The 16,155-nt window shown below is 49.6% G+C and overlaps 1 pseudogene; it reads left to right on the top strand.

The window, feature by feature from the left end:
• Positions 1 to 13,578: 13,578 nt before the first annotated feature.
• LOC139014810 (U2 spliceosomal RNA) lies at positions 13,579 to 13,704 on the top strand (annotated as a pseudogene).
• Positions 13,705 to 16,155: the final 2,451 nt, after the last annotated feature.

Raw genomic sequence — 16,155 nt, 5'->3', positions numbered from 1 at the left:
CCACGCTCCAAAGAACTGAGCCACATGGGCCAGGGCAGTATTTATCATCTTTAAACTTTCATATATGTTCATTTTCTTACGGATGCAAGAAATTGCTCAGGAAGGCTACACAGAAAGTGATAAACCATTTCGTTTCAGGGAGGGGAACTGAGTGGTTAGGGGGGCAATAGAGAAATATTTTTTCTATTGTCTAGCCTTTTGCACTTTCTGACCTTGTAGCATAGGTATGTATAACCAATTCAAGTAAAAACTTCACCTTCCACATTCACAGAGTATCTTTCCACCAGCCCATTTTACAGATGGGAACACTGAGACCAAGTACAGCCAGTTGATGGCAGGGCTGGCACCGGCCCTCCCAAGCATCCTCGCTCCCAGCCCATCTTCTCTGAGCTGCTCCCACTGTCTCAGGGACATGGGGCAGAGAGTGTGGGGCTGAGTGCTGGGAGGAAATGCATCCTCCCCGGAGACGGGCCTACAGAGACAGGGAGAGTTCTGGTTACACCAGACTGCACAGGGTCAGGAGACTGCCCAGAAACTGAACAATCATGGACACTGAGCATCACCAAGTGCCACACGACTTCCCATATAACCGTGAACTCAGCCCCCTGATTCAAACGCCACCAACAATTCGAATTAGGACCACGAAGTGCAATGGTCTCCAAGCCCTTCCTCCGCTTCCATTTCTACTCCCCCTTCCCAAGCCCCTTCCCCACCCTTTCAAACATCAGACAGATCATGTCACTCGTCCTTATAACCCTCTAGCCGCCACTCCCAGCAGAGTCCTGGGATGGACAGGAGGCTCAGCCCCACTCGGTGAGGCACTAGGAGAGGAGATGGGACTGGAAGGAGCAAAAGGTGGCAAAGCCAACCCTCCCTCTGCAGAGGCACACGCTGAAGACGACTCGGTGGGAGGGGGCGGGGGGGGGGGGGGCGACCATTCCCAGGGCTGCCCTGGGCCATGAGCTGAGGATGGAAACCACACAGGGGAAGGAGCCTGGGTCCCTGTGTCACCCCAGCAGGAACACTTGGTTTTACTGGGACAAACTGGGTCATACCAAAGACGTGCCCTCTAAGACCTGCCAGGTGTGACTGGTCTCTCCTGAGTTCTCGCAGCTGAAGGCAGGTCTCTTGGCCCATCTGGGGAGGCCCTCGGTCCTCTGTTCCAGCCCGAACACTGACCGACACCAGGACCGAGGGGCGTCTTAGAGAGCGAGGGTGCCCTGGGACTCTGTAGACAGGGTCAGCCCTCCCGGTGGCAGGAGGAGCCTGGGAATCAAGAGAGCGAGCCTCACCCAGGGCAGGGCCTCACCCCTCTGCTCCGACACCCTCCCGTGCAGGATGGGGGTGGCCTGGCCACTCTGACCCTGGAGAGACAGCTCCAGCTGCCATGGCCCCATGCCCTTCCGGAAGGTGCCGCCCAGGGGCATGGCGCCCTGTGTGCCCCGGAAGGAGCAGGAGAGAGTGCTGGTTCCAGCCCCGCCTGCCTCCCCTCCCCCGCCCTCGGGAGGTCTGTCCTGGGCCTGGCCCGGGCCTGTGACAGACATTGAGCCCTCTGCAGGTCCCGTGGGGTCGGCTGTGGCCCAGAGGACACTGGCCACCAGGCCACAGCTGTGCTGCCCGGGAGCAGGGAGGGCTGCTGCCTGCCCCCAGGCCCTCCCGCTGGCCCGGGGCAGCTGGGGGTCCCCCCCCGCCCCCCCTCGGGGTCTGAGCTGGGAGACGGGGCCCAGGTCCTGGGCTCTCCCTGGGGATCCTGCTCTGTGCTGGGGTGGTTTCCATAGTAAAGAGCCGGCGCCTCAGAAGGAGAGCTGGCAGGTGTTCTGACCCGCATGACATCCATGGAGAAGTCGGGAGAGGCTGGATGGACACACAAACCTGCGAGGGAGCCCGCGAGCCTTGTGGCCAGCGCTCCCCTCACCCGCCCTGTGCGTGGCGGCCCTCAATGCCACCTGCCAGGTGGGCACTGACCTGGAGGCCCCTGGAGAGAGGGCGGGGCAGGGAGCTGACCTCCTTCCACCAGCAGCTGAGGCCGCCTTCAACAAGGGGCACGGTCATCGCAGAGACGTGAGGGTCCCACCGACCCGGGTGACGACGCAGAGCCCATGTTGAACCCCTGGGAACAGAGCCCAGCACCTGGAGGAAAGTCGGGTGTTGGAAGGCGCGCACTCATCTCCGGCAGAGTCAGGCCCGGCTCTCCCAGGGCGTGAGGGAGGGAGTTGCTCACTTTCCCTGGTGGAAGCCAGGCTGCCATGCAGGTGCCCAGTTCCTGACAGAAGGTCCCGGGGAGGCCGCACCTTGGAAGGAGAGAGAGAGAGAGAGAGAGAGAGAGAGAGAGAGACATGGGAGGTGGGCATCTATCACCCAGGGTCAGAAGCCGATCTGAACTCTCATTTTGGTTCCGAACTTAAAAGTGTTTGAAAGAGTCCTAGCCGGTTTGGCTCAGTGGATAGAGCGTCAGCCTGCAGACTGAAGGGTCCTGGGTTCGATTCTGGTCAAGGGCACATGCCCGTGTTGGGGTCTTGATCCCCAGTGGGGGGCATACAGGAGGCAGCTGATCAATGATTTCCATCATTAATGTTTCTATCTCTCTCTCTCTCTCCCTTCCTCTCTGAAATCAATAAATATGTATATATATTTTAAAAGTGTATGAAAGAGTATAAGCATAACCAATGGACATAAGACACTGGGGGGAAGGGGAGGCCGGGGGATTGTCAAGGGCGGGGGGAAAAAAAGGAGACATATGTAATACTCTTTGTAATACTTTAAGCAATAAAAAAAAAATTAAAAAAAAATTTTTTTAAAGTGTATGAAAAAGGAAAAGGAAAAGTACCCAGAAAACTGAGAGAAGAAAATGAACTGAGAGACGTGCTCACAGGACAAAGAGCCCGCCAAGTGGACATTTTGCTACGATGTTCCCTGCACAGCCAGGGAGGTCCAAAGTACTAGCGGATCCCCTGGAGCACCAGGTCCCCCAGGAGGGAGGTCATGCTGGGAAGGCTCAGGGCTCAATGGTCCATGCGGGTTTAATTCATCTTCCAGAGCCGCTGGGCGTGAGCACCCACCACCATGGGAAGGCCTATGGCTGGGTTTCTCTCAATGCAAGTAATTTTGGTTTATCTCTTCCAGTCTTAACAGTCTAACTGCTATTATTCAACTGATGTTCAAATGACTCATTTAACTTGAATAGAATTCTAATGCTTCGGAAGTAGCTTTTAAATATAGACTCATTTAATATAATTCTTATATTGCATTATTTTCATGTCATTGGACCCTTTAAATTTAAATAGTATAAGTATTGTATTTTGACTTCAATAAAAGGTCCACTTTTACCAAAACCATCATTGAAGTCTGATATGGAAAGAGACTTTAAAACAATAGAGATTACTTGTTGTATTCTATGCGTTCTGAAATTATGTAAAAGCAACTCAATATTTAGTCTGATAAATTTTGTGTTATTAAGAAGTAGAACTCCTTCTCCCCAACACACACAAACATCTGAACAATAAAAACCACCTACTCTTTTCCCTTCCCTCTGTTGGCACCAATCATGTGGCTCTAACCGTATGAGCTTCTCTGCAGAGCTCCAACCCCTGCTTATTCCCTCTTCAGGGCCTCTCTGGTGCCTGTTCCCACAGCTGGTGTTCCCCAAGATGTCCCCATGGCCTGTTCTTCATTATTCAGTTTTAGCTCAACTGCAACCTCCTCCAGGAAGCCTTCCCTGACTATCTTGGCAAAAGTGCTACCCTTCCCCTGAGTCACTGTCTATCACAATTTCTTCGATGCACTTATTGCTGGCCAACATCATCTCCTTTACTATTTGTGTACAGATCTGTCATCTGTTCCCACATGTCACCTCCAACAAGACAGCAGCCTGCAGCTCCTGGGGGAGACCTTGTTGGTAAACCCTGGAGCCCCAGCATGCAGCCCGAAGGGTAGGCAATAAGTGGGCAGTGACTACATGGACGTGTGAACGTGAACGTGACTCTGGAAGAACGCTTGTCATTAGGCACGTCTTTTCTCCAGTTTAGAGATGAGGAAACCAGGGTGCACTTTGTCCAAGATCAAGTAGAAACACAAGGGTCCAGCTCAAGGTGCCCTGCTCTTAACCATCTCAACCTCAAGCTGAGATCAGAAAGGAAGAAGGCCCTCCCCATTTATGGTTCCCCATTACTGTCTGGCTTTCACATTCCGCCCTTACCTCCCTCAAACTAGAATCAAGCTTTCATGCTCTGCCCACTTAGAAGTAAGCTGACAATGAGACAACCCTGGGGTCACTGGAGTAAGGCTGAGAAGGCTCAATGTTACTCTCAAAGATGAGATGCGCCTTCACCATGGAGATAGTATGAGGCTCGTGTGAGATCAGTGACATAATATGTGTGTAGGTATTACACTACCTGTGCTATATACACACATCTACACTAATAAAAGAGAAACATGCAAATTAACCATCACTCTGCCACTCCACTACACCCACCAGCCAATCAGGAGCAAGTATGCAAATTAACCCAACTAAGATGGTGGCGGCCATGGAACTGGAATGAGCAGGAGGCTTGGGTTGCCCCCGGTGATGGAGGAAGCCAAGCTTCCTGCCTGCCCTGTCTGGCCCTGGGCTCCGCTCAAGGCTACAAAGTTTCAATTATAGAAGATAAATAAATCCCAGATACCTGCTTCCAGCCCACCCTGGCCTCCGCTCAATGAGGTGCTGAAAAAAAAAAAGAAAGAAAAAAAGGAGAGGCTGGGAGCTTGGGTCGCCGGGGGGCGTGGCCAGCCTGAAAATGGCCCTCAGCCCCTCACCCAGGCTGGCCAGGCACCCCAGCGGGACCCCCACCCTGATCCGGGACACCCTTCAGGGCAAACCAGCTGGCCCCCACCCATGCACCAGGCCTCTATCTATACTAATAAAAGGGTAATATGCTAATTAGACTGGGAGACCTTCCAGGAGACCTTCTAGATGTTCTTCTGGACAAAGCCATGGTGGCGGGGCCAAGGTAGAGGTGGTTAGAGGCCAAGAGGGGAGGGCAGTTGTGGGTGATCAGGCTAATGGGGGGTGGGGCCGTTGGCAGTAAGCAGACCAGCAGGGGGGCCAGTTGGGGGTGAGCAGGCCATCAGTGGGGGTTAGTTGGAGGTGATCAGGACAGCGGGGGGTGGGGGAAATTTGAAGTGAGCAGGCCAGCAGGGGGGCATTTGGGGGTGAGCAGGCCAGTGGGGAGGGAAAGTGGGGGCAAGCAGGCCAGCAGGGGGGGCAGTTAGGGGTGATTAGGCTGGCGGGGGGGCATTCGGGGGTGAGCAGGCCGGTGGCGGGGGCAGTTGGGGGCAAGCAGGCTGGCAGGCAGAGTGGTTAGCGGCAATCAGGTAGGCAGGCAGGCAGGTGAGTGGTTAGGAGCCAGCAGTCCCAGATTATGAGAGGGATGTCCGACTGCCAGTTTAGGCTGATCCCTGTAAACTGGCAGTAGGACATCCTTTAAGGGGTCCCAGATTGGAGAGGGTGCAGGCTAGGCTGAGGGATAGCCCCCCCCCCCCCCTGCATGAATTTTGTGCACCGGGCCACTAGTGTAATGTAATAATATACAGTTTATGTGAATAATGCATTTAATAGTTATTCCTCCCCTTAGGAGAGTTACAAATACGACCATTCTGCAGCATAAGACAGAAATCTAATTTGTCTGTTTGGACAGGAAACATAATTTCACCAAGTAAGCTTTCAGTAAAAAGCTGGCCACCATTATTATTACTCCTAGAAGACTAGCAAAGACGGGCATTGCATTAAACAACTGTATCCTTGTATCAGAGTCACTGCCAGGTACCAAGAGGTGGCCTCAATTCCTTTGGTGGAATGCTTAAATGTGATGAACTTAGCAAGTCTTCACCCCGCCCAAGGTGTTTTTCTATTGTTCCCATAGTACAGATGGGGAAACTGAGGCTGTGCAGTGGTCAAACAACCTGCCCAAAGATCAGGTAACCCACAAAGCCAGGCAGTCCGCCTCTGGAGCACACTCCCAACCAAGGTTCTTAAAGTGGGATCCTCTAATGAGCAGGGTCAACATCACATGGAACTTGTTGGCAATGTGATTTCTGGGGTCCCACCCAGATCTTCAACAACAGACACTGTGGAGGTGGGCTTCAGCCTCTGGGCTTTCAAAGGCCTCTGCGTGATTAGCTGGATGCTCCAGTTTGAGAGTCACAGCTGAAGTCCTTCTAAAGGACACTGGTTACAGAACACAACATGTCTTACAGCTTAAGAGCCAACTACCTGCTCGGATGCTCAGCAGGAGAAACACAGCCCGTGCAGGGCGCTACCTCACCCTCCAGATGCCCGCGGTGTGAGGGGTCAGGATGTGAAGCAAGTGCGAGACCTTTTGGGGAATATGAACTGCCCCTCTCCGCTTGTTCCCGTCTCCTTCCAGGGCAAATGGGGCTCCTTTCAGATGGGTTTGCTTTCCTGGAAAAGCAAGCTGCCGTCCTCCTTCAGTCTGATGGGAAGGGAAGTCACTTGGCGGTTCTCACACGGGAATGCAGACATGTTACATGGCTTTCTCCTAACAGCCCTGAGAGGTTGGATGGCATGACCGCGTTTATTCACAGGGACACCGAGGCTTAGCGAGGTCGGCGTGCTTGGAGGCACACAGGGCTTAGCTGTGAACCCAGGGCCAACAGGTTGAGAAGTCTGGTTCTTGCCATTGCCTCTCGATGTTGTCATTTGAGAAGTCCCCCAACCAAAGCCATTAGTCACCCCTCATTAGGTCCCCACCGCAGCATTGGTCCTGCGATCATGGCCACTAGAACCCTGACCATGGCTGCTTTGAGTCTAAGCTCATTCTGAACATGCATATAAGCCACTGATAAGTAATTCTTGACTTAGATAGTGTGTAAAACCCAAGGAGGCTTTTGGCTTGGCAGTTAATCATCATTTAGCTATTTAAAAATAATTCTCTTTTTAAAAAATATATATTTTTTAAATTGATTTTAGAGAAGAAGGGAGAGGGAGAGATAGAAACATCAATGATGAAAAAGAATCATTGGTTGGCTGCCTCCTGCATGCCCCCTGCTGGGGATCGAGCCCGCAACACAGGCATGTGCCCTTGACCAGAACTGAACCTGGGACCCTTCAGTCCTCAGGCCAACGCTCTAGCCACTGAGCCAAACCAGCTAGAGCAATAATTCTCTTTAACATAGTTAAGTGGAAAAAAACCCCAAACAAACCAAAACAGAACAGTTTGAATAACAGGCTACCATTTGTGGGGAAAAACAATTTTTTTAATATTTCTTTGTATATATATATATATCCTATCTAATAATAGACAAACATGGTAATTAACCGTACCTCCAACACCCCTCCCATTGGCTAATCAGGGCGATATGCAAATTAACTGCCAACCAAGATGGCGGCCGGCAGCCAGGCAGCTGAAGCGAACAGGAGGCTTGCTTGCTCCAGTGACGGAGGAAGCCAAGGTTCCCCGCCTGCCACTGCCGGCCTCTGAGCTGCACTCTAAGCAACTATGTTGCAATTATAGAAGCTAAATAATCCCCAGAAACCTGCTTTCAGCCAGCCGGGCCTCAGAGCTGGAGTTGCAACAGTGTTTCAATTATAGAAGCTAAACAAAGCCCAGATACCTGCTTTCAGCAGCTGAGGTCTCAGAGCTGGAGCTGAGCCTCAGAGCTAAAGCCGGCTCTCAGCTCCAGTGACAGCCATAGAAGGTAAATAAATCCCAGAATAAAAAAGAAAAAAGAAAAAAAGGAGAGGTTGGGAACTTCAGTCACCTGCCAGCCTGAAAACGGCCCTCAGCCTTCACCCAGACTGGCCAGGCACCCCAGTGGGGACCCCCACCCTGAAGAGGGTGTGACCAGCTGCAAACAGCCATCAGCCCCTCACCCAGGCTGGCCAGGCACCCCAGTGGGGACCCCCACCCTGAAGGGGGTGTGACCAGCTGCAAACAGCCATCAGCCCCTCACCCAGGCTGGCCAGGCACCCCAGTGGGGACCCCCACCCTGAAGGGGGTGTGACCAGCTGCAAACAGCCATCAGCCCCTCACCCAGGCTGGCCAGGCACCCAAGCGGGGACCCCCACCCTGATCCGGGACACCCTTCAGGGCAAACCAGCCGGCTCCCACCCGTGCACCAGGCCTCTATCCTATATAGTAACCAGGTAATATGCAAACTGACCCAAACAGCAGAAAGACTGGGAATGACTGGTCACTATGACACACACTGACCACCAGGGGGCAGACGCTCAATGCAGGAGCTTCCCTCTGGTGGTCAGGGTGCTCTCACATGGGAGGAGCTCTGCTCAGCCACAAGCCAGGCTGATGGCTGCCAGTACAGTGGTGGTGGTGGGAGCCTCTCCTGCCTCCTCAGCAGCGCTAAGGATGTCTGACTGCAGTTTAGGCTTGCTCCCCGCTGGCAAGTGGACATCCCCCGAGGGCTGCCGGGCTGCCAGAAGGATGTCTGATTGCCATCTTAGACCCAATCCCCCAGGGAGCGGGCCTAAGCCAGCAGGTGGTCATCCCCTGAGGGGTCCCAGACTGTGAGAGGGCACAGGCCGGGCTGAGGGATCCCCCTCCCCACCGAGTGCACAAATTTTTGTGCACCGGGCCTCTAGTTTATTATATCTGTGTATATTCACATGGATATTTCTTTGAATATACTTGAAATATATCTAGGAATATGGGTATAAAACTAATAACAGTGACTGCTCCTGGTGAGCCAAACTCAGTTCTGGGAGACAAGGTTTTAGAGGAAAAATTTTCTTTTTTTTGGTGGAGAGAAATTTTATTTTTAAATATCTTCCAGTTTTGGACTTTTGAACTATGTGGATATATACCCATGAAAAGTTAAATGTAAGGGGTGTAAAACAATTTTATACCCTTTCATGCATACTCTTTGAAAAAATGAACCAGTTAAATGTTTTAACTGCTTATACACAAGTCTTTGAGACAACTGACAATAATGATTTTTGTAATGAGAAAATAACATGCCCACAGCATGTAATTTAATTAGTACAAACAAATGTAAGTACCTAACCTCTCTCCTTCTCCTCACCCATTCCATACCTTGGAGATGACTCTGATTAATGAGTCCATCCGTCTGTCTGTCCACAATCTAATTATCCATGAGCAGATCACATAACACATGTGGGTTGACAGCTTGTCTTTCCAGAGCAAACAGCAGACGCTTCTCCTGTAGGAACATCTCATTCATTGATGGTGCTTTATTATTTGCATGTCGCATACTTTAGTGGATATTCAGGCATTTCTATTCAGCCTACTATTACAAATAATGTCACAGTGTAGATTCTTATGTAGATGTTGATAGGAATTAGACCATCATCATTTTTACAATAAAATTAATTTAGCAAATCTCTACCCTGGGCAAAGTTTCTTTACCTCAATGTTTATGTACCAAACAGGGGGGCAAGTAATATCTTTTAAAACTCTAACTAGAGGCTCAGTGCACGAAATTTGTGCATGGGTAGGGTCCCTAGGCCTGGCCAGTGATCAGGGCCAATCAGGGCCTTCCAGCTGTTGGCCGAGGCCTTCCTTCCTGCTGCCAGCGACCGGCTGGGGCCTTCCTTCATTCCATGCCACTCCCTGGTGGTCAGTGCACATCATAGTGAGCAATCAGTCTCCTGGTTGAATGCCCATGGGGAAAATTTGCATATTAGTCTTTTATATATATAGACTAATGACCCGGTGCATGAAATTCATGCACATTAAAAGGGAATTAATTAGAGGAAATGTTTTAATATTGCTATTTTCCCTTTCTCTATAATAGAAGTGTCAGAGATGAAAGAAAATTAGTAAAATGTATATGAAAATCTTCCTCCTGTCAGAGTCTGGGGCGTGCCACAGGAACCAGAGTCAAGTCCCCGCCCACCCAAGTGAGCCTCGAAATCACACAAGACCCAGACCCTGACTGGCTCCACCCCTGTTGGGCTAGATCCAGACCTGGCTGGCCCCACCTCTGTCAAGTTCTGCAGGGTGGGGGGTGCGGCCTCAGGTTGCCTGGCCTGGTGCCTGGCCTGGCACCTGGGCGGGGGGTGTGGCCTGAGGTACCCCGTCAAGCCCCACGGGTGGGGGGTACGGCCTCAGGTCCCCTGTCAAACTCAACCAGGCGGGGGGTGCAGCCTTGGGTCCCTTGCCCCAGCCCAGTGCCATGCAGCCTCAGGTCCCTGTTGATTGCTTGTTAAGGCTCATTAGGGGAACTCAGCCTCCTCTGCTGTGGGTGCAGCCATCTTGTGCTACGGAATCCCTGCCTCCACTGTGGGCGCAGCCATCTTGACAGTTATGGTGTGATGGTCAATTTGCATATTCACTCTTTATTAGATAAGATGATAGTCTCACAGACAGATGTAAGACTCGGTTGACTTTCATCAAGAGGCATGTATAAAAATTACTAGAGTCAAGGTTATTTTCCAGTCAGCTGTGGAACTTAAAAACCCCAAAACAAAAGGGAACCTAAGCACTCTCAGAATTGATATACATATCTCAGTTTTCTGCAAAGTGAGAGACTGACTCTTAATGTATTTTAGACTTAAGTGTTGGAGAGCACACAAGACTAGGTTGGGAAGTTGTAAGGAGGACATTCTGAGAAAAGGGAAGTATGCAAAAGGCTGCCCACCCTGTTTGTCAGAATTCTGACTTAGGGGAGTGCTGAAGGCGATGCCCTTAATTATCCCTTGACCTTTCCAAAGAAGTCTGTGCATGTGCAGACCCCCAGGTGTTTACTGGAATCCTTAGGCTTAATCTTTGGGTGTCCTTGCTTAAAGGACACTACAAACACATGTGCCCTCCCAATATTACTTACCCTATTGATTGTATCTAAAAGATAAACGTTATCTCAAACTGCTGCTACAATAAAAGCCTAATGAGGCAGGCAATCATGGCTATCTGGTTTCTTTAGCCAGGCAGTCCCTTAGCCCTCTCTTTCACAGCAAATGTTGTGTCAGAGTAATCCATTCATTTGTCGATCAGGGTCTGCTGGTCAACCCTGGCACTTCAGCATATAGCTGCATAACATTTCCCAGGTAAGAAAATAACTTTTTTTTTGACAACAGAGAAAATGAAGAGAGAGAGAGAGAGAGAGAGAGAGAGAGAGAGAACACTGCTCAAAAAGAGCAGAAGATGGGCAAAAAATATATACACATGATGGTATTTATTGTATCATTTGCCATTTGGGAAAAATGGGAAGAAACTTACATGGCCACCAAAAGGGAAGTGGATATGGACCTCATGGTACATGCAAGTGGTGAACCACTATGTGTAAATGTGTGAGAAATGGCTCACCTGTCCGAATTCAGATGACGGACTTGGAGGCAGAAGTATGGCAAAAATGAGACTTTTAATACGCTCTTGAAAGTGGGCATCCCTCACATTGTACAGGTAAGTCTGGTGCAGTGAGCATAGCCTATTTATTTAGTTTCTCCTCTGGTTCCTCATTGGCTGAGCACCATGGGGTCACCTGTTTCCTCAGACATGGCCTAGGTCTTGCGGTCTCCCATTGGGTCATTTAAAGAAATTGGGCTGAGGCCTGTCTAGCTGCCTCCACCTCCCCTGTCTAGCTAAGGCAGAGCCTTGGGGTTTCCACCATGATGCTGGCCCATGTGCACAGTTCTTTGTACCTCTTCCCTCCTCCCTACATTCTGTTTGCTCTGAGGAAACTCAGCAAATTCCATCAAAAGCCGACCCTGCTGGAGATGGATCGCAGAGGCCCATTTCCTACAAATGAGAAAGAATGAGCCACTCACTGTGCCAGGTTAGAAAGGCTGGCAAATCTGATTGCAAGGGAGACAAAGGAAGCACACCATGGCATGGATCGTTCATTTTAAAAACAGCACTAGCGCTGGCCCGCGTGGCTCCAGTTGGTTGGGCATCTTCCCATGTACTGAAAGGTTGCCAATTCGATTCCTGGTCAGGACACATGCCCAGGTTGTGGGCTCGATCCCTGGTAGGGGGCATGCAGAAGGGAGCCAACCAATGTTTTGCTCTCACATCAATGTTTCTTTCTCTCTCTCACTCTTCCTCTCTCTAAAAAAATCAATAACAAATCTTTACAAAAATGAAACACTCGATATATGTCTGTACATCTGGGTCTTTGCTCATGTGAGTGTGTAGCTCTGTGCATCTTTACTAGTACATTCCTGGAAGAGATAGAGAGAGACTCCCACAGGAGGGAGGAAGGAGTGAGAAGCAGAGCCACCGTGAAAAGCCCTTCAGGTTTACACTGCAGACCATTAGCGCGCAGGGCTCTTGTACATATATGCTTGCCTGGGGGTTTCCAATGCAGAAGCAGCTCGGCCCCCTGGTGCAGAAAGCAGATGCTATCAATGCGAACCTCTTTCCCTCTTCTAAAAAATAATTTTGTGATTCTAATTTCATCCTTCATTGTCACAACCAACCAGCCAGCCAGGCGATTTGTGGCTCTTTCATCCTCCCCTCCCTGCCCGCCCCCCCCCCCTCCCCGCCCCAAACAACAACAAAACAGTGGCTAAACCCAGCGGGATACAAACGCATAGGTCTGGAGAAGATGAACTCTTATGCCAGTTCTGTCTTTTCAGCTTTCTAAAGTGTGTGTGGACCTTACCAATTTCTTTGACCTGTCTTTTTCTCCCCCTCCTCCCCTTCCAAAGTGCGACTGTGACAAGGCATTGAATTACCAGTTTGTCACTAATGCCATAGGCTTTATTATGCCTTTGAACAGAAGCTGGGCTTAAAGAGAAAAGTTTTTCTTAATAAGTAGCTGTTCATCCTTTGATATGCACATCTGGGTCCTGGTCTTATCTGCTGCATGCTAATGCTGCTTCCTGCAGATAATGATGAAAGAACAACTCAAAATAACAAAAAGGAATAAAGTGGGCCAGATGCCAGAAAAAAAAAAAAAAAGAGGAGGACAATGCATATAAAAGCAAATGGATTTTCAATTCTGGAGAATAAATTCTATCAACAATGAAGCAATCATTTTGATGCTCCATTGATGCAATACTTTTTTTTTTTTAAAGGGATTAGGGAGAAAAATAAATAAGCAAACATCAGCTGACAACCGCCAGCTCATTCTGTTAGAAATTAAAGGGGAAATAAACCTAAGTATGCTATAAATCACTTTGGGTTTAATTTTGCATCTGCCCTGCTCCATTGCTGCTTCCCGCCCCTTTGTCCTCGTTTAGCTGTGACTTAAACACCGTTAATTAAAGGCCAAACTGAAAGGCTTTGATTCATAAATTTTTTTTGGAATTATAAAGTATTTCAAACATACAGAAAAGTACCAAGAAAGTTCTGAACACCCGGGTACCCACCACCCGCGTTTAACTGTCTGTGCATTTTCCCACCATGTCCATTTTTTTTTACAAATAAATTTCCTTCATGCTAAGGAGTCCTTCCGAAGATGATTTTTAAAAATTTCTACATCCCCTTTGTTGTTTGAAAATGGTGCTCTTCTTATCAAGTTATGATGATTTTGCTTCGTTTTAGTAATTCTCCAAAAAATAAAAGCTTTCTTTCCCCTACTCAATGTGCAAACAGGTTGGATGTTTTCAAAGGTAGTGTTCAGTGTGAACGTGCAGAATTTGCTACACATTTAATATACAAATATATCGCTTCTCGGCCTTTTGGCTAAGATCAAGTGTAGTATCTGTTCTTATCAGTTTAATATACAAATATGATTTATAGGTATTATATACCGTTACTGTCTAGATGCTCCTGGTTCTTCAGAACTTCTTTTCAAAAACCGCCACGGCCACCCTGCCCTGTGGGTCTGTGCAGGCAGCACCCACGGTCCTGAGGCAGATATGACCGATGCGTTAATAGACAAGCAAATAAGAAATGCTGCTTCATGAAACTTGCCCCTTCACTGGGGGCTGAGGGCGGTGGACGGACCCGGGGCGAAAGCAGGCTCTCCGGCCCCAGCCCCACTGCAGTGTGGCCCGGACCCTTTTCTTCCCCAACCAGATAACGCTGGGGAATGGGTTCTACATTAGCATGCGGCAGGCATGGGAAAATGATAAACTCCTATTACCACTGTCATGGCAACTGAAAAAAATGGCTGCTTTGGGGGAGCAAGGTCCACGGGAGAAGAAAAGCTAAGGCCCGTCTCTTTCTTCTGTTTGACAGCTGTTGTTTAACATACAAAATTGTATTATCATGACGCCAGCCAGCCCGCCCGCCCGCCCAGACGAAAGCCTGCCCAGGGACTGCTAGCACCACGCTCCCCCTCGCCGCCAGCCCTAAGAGTATACAATCTGACCCTGGCCATTTTCAGGGAGGGCTGTAATTCCCCCCCTTTTCATCCCAGGTGCAAAGTGTGAAGCGCCTGGGGAAGGTGGAATGTAGGGAAAAGTGTCTGGGGTTGGGGGGTGGGGGCGAGGATCAATCATACGGCAAAAATCATGCGCTTTCTTTTGTAGTTGCTTTTCTAAATTCTCTGTTCCTCTCTCCTCTCCCCACCCCCGCCCCCCCCTTCCCTCAAAGACATTTTGGGGTTTTCTAAGAGCCACCTGAGAGGAGCTTTGAACAGGAGCAGATAGAACGGCAGCAGGAATGGTAAACAGAGGTGTGGGCTGCGGTTTGGAATGGCTATTGCAGGTCACAGGGAAGGGCTGTGGAGCAAGCTCAGAGCTGCAGCTGGACAGAGGAGAGGAGCTTCATTCTCTTTATACTCCCCCTCCCAAGTCTCTTCATACAGCGCCCGCATCACTCATAACCAGCAAAAACAGGCAGCACGTGTTTCAAGCGGGGCTACAGACATTGGTCTTTGGAAGGATGCCAGGGCCAAGACTCAAATATTTCATATGATCCAAATGGACCACTTGAAGCAAGCCCTTTGTTCATATATGTAAGTATCATATATACATATTTACATATTTAGTACATACTTATGTATGTATTTAATACATAATAATATACACGTGTATTACCATAATGCACACATCTTTTAAAAATAAGCACATTTAAGTGAAATGACTTCCCCCACCTCCTCACATTTGTATACATAGGATAAGCGAGCAGCATTTTGGGGTATTTTCACGACACAGCAGTTAAAGTTTTTGCTCCGGGCCATCCTAAAATGGACGAAAGAGCAACGTCCAGTAAGCACGAGATTAAGCCCATGGACGGGGGAGATCAGGTAAGTGCTTTCAAAAGAAAGCACGTTTAACTCATGTCCCCTGGTCAGGAGCAAAGCTGGCAAATGAAGGCGGCGAGCCAAACAGAACCTGTTGATCAAACCCCTGTTGGCGCCGGGACCGTCTCCACAGCTGAACAGAGATCACAGCACATGTGCAGGCTGGGGAGCAGATGCAGAAGCAAAAGAAACCAAAAAGGTCCAAACGGCTCTGCTGCTTCTTCCAAATTGTCAGAGTAGACGGGCAATATGCCACCGGGTGAGCCCCTGGCTAAATGCCCAGATCATGCACATGGGCAGCACCCGGCTTCCCCGGGCACACGGAACCGCTGCAGGAGGAACTGCGTGGGGTGGGGCGGGGCGTGCAGGGTTGCACAGTGCTTGGCATCACAAGGGTCTGAATTTTAATCCTGGCGACATCTCTGAGGCAGGCATTGCTCTCCTCTGGAGCTGTACTTCTCAGACATTCCACTGTCACGTTATTTCTGCCCCCGTTTTCAGCTTTCAGCGCCATCAGCATAATTTCGGTCACAGGTGGGAGTTTTACATTTGCAATTCTAGATTTTTCTTTCCGCTGGGTTTCCGGGGCAACCCCCTGCTGTTTTTACATATTTGCTGCACATCAAATGGATTCAAGTCCTAGAAAGAGTCCTAGAATGCTTCCTGGGGATGGGGTTGAGGGGTTCCTGTGGGACTTCTCTCTTTGCAGCTTAAGATTTTGACAAACATAACTTTCTGGAGGAAGTTCTCTGAGTCAAACTTTTCCATTCAAATCCCCGCTTACCTTCTCACATGTTCGGGCTCAGCCCGGCTTCCTGACAATCCTCTGGTAAAGTCATTGCCAAACCTGGTGAGTTTTCAAACAATGGGGGTTCCTCTGGCTTTGCTTCCGATTTACAGGACCAGACTCTGAAGGTCTAGAACCTACACTGGTTGCAAAAGTGCCCCCCCCCCCCCCAATTGAGCCTCAAAGATCAGAGAGAACCAGGGGCATGATGAAATACACAAGTGACGTCGTGAGAATCATCTGATTACTGACTAGGTCACAGC

The sequence above is a fragment of the Myotis yumanensis genome, unplaced genomic scaffold (genome assembly GCF_028538775.1).
Source record: "Myotis yumanensis isolate MYYU_CA2020_CCGP unplaced genomic scaffold, mMyoYum1.0.hap1 SCAF_7, whole genome shotgun sequence".
In the NCBI taxonomy this organism is placed as follows: Eukaryota; Metazoa; Chordata; class Mammalia; order Chiroptera; family Vespertilionidae; genus Myotis; species Myotis yumanensis.
The sequence above is the reverse complement of the archived record's forward strand: the minus strand, read 5'-3'. Positions and strand labels throughout refer to the sequence as shown.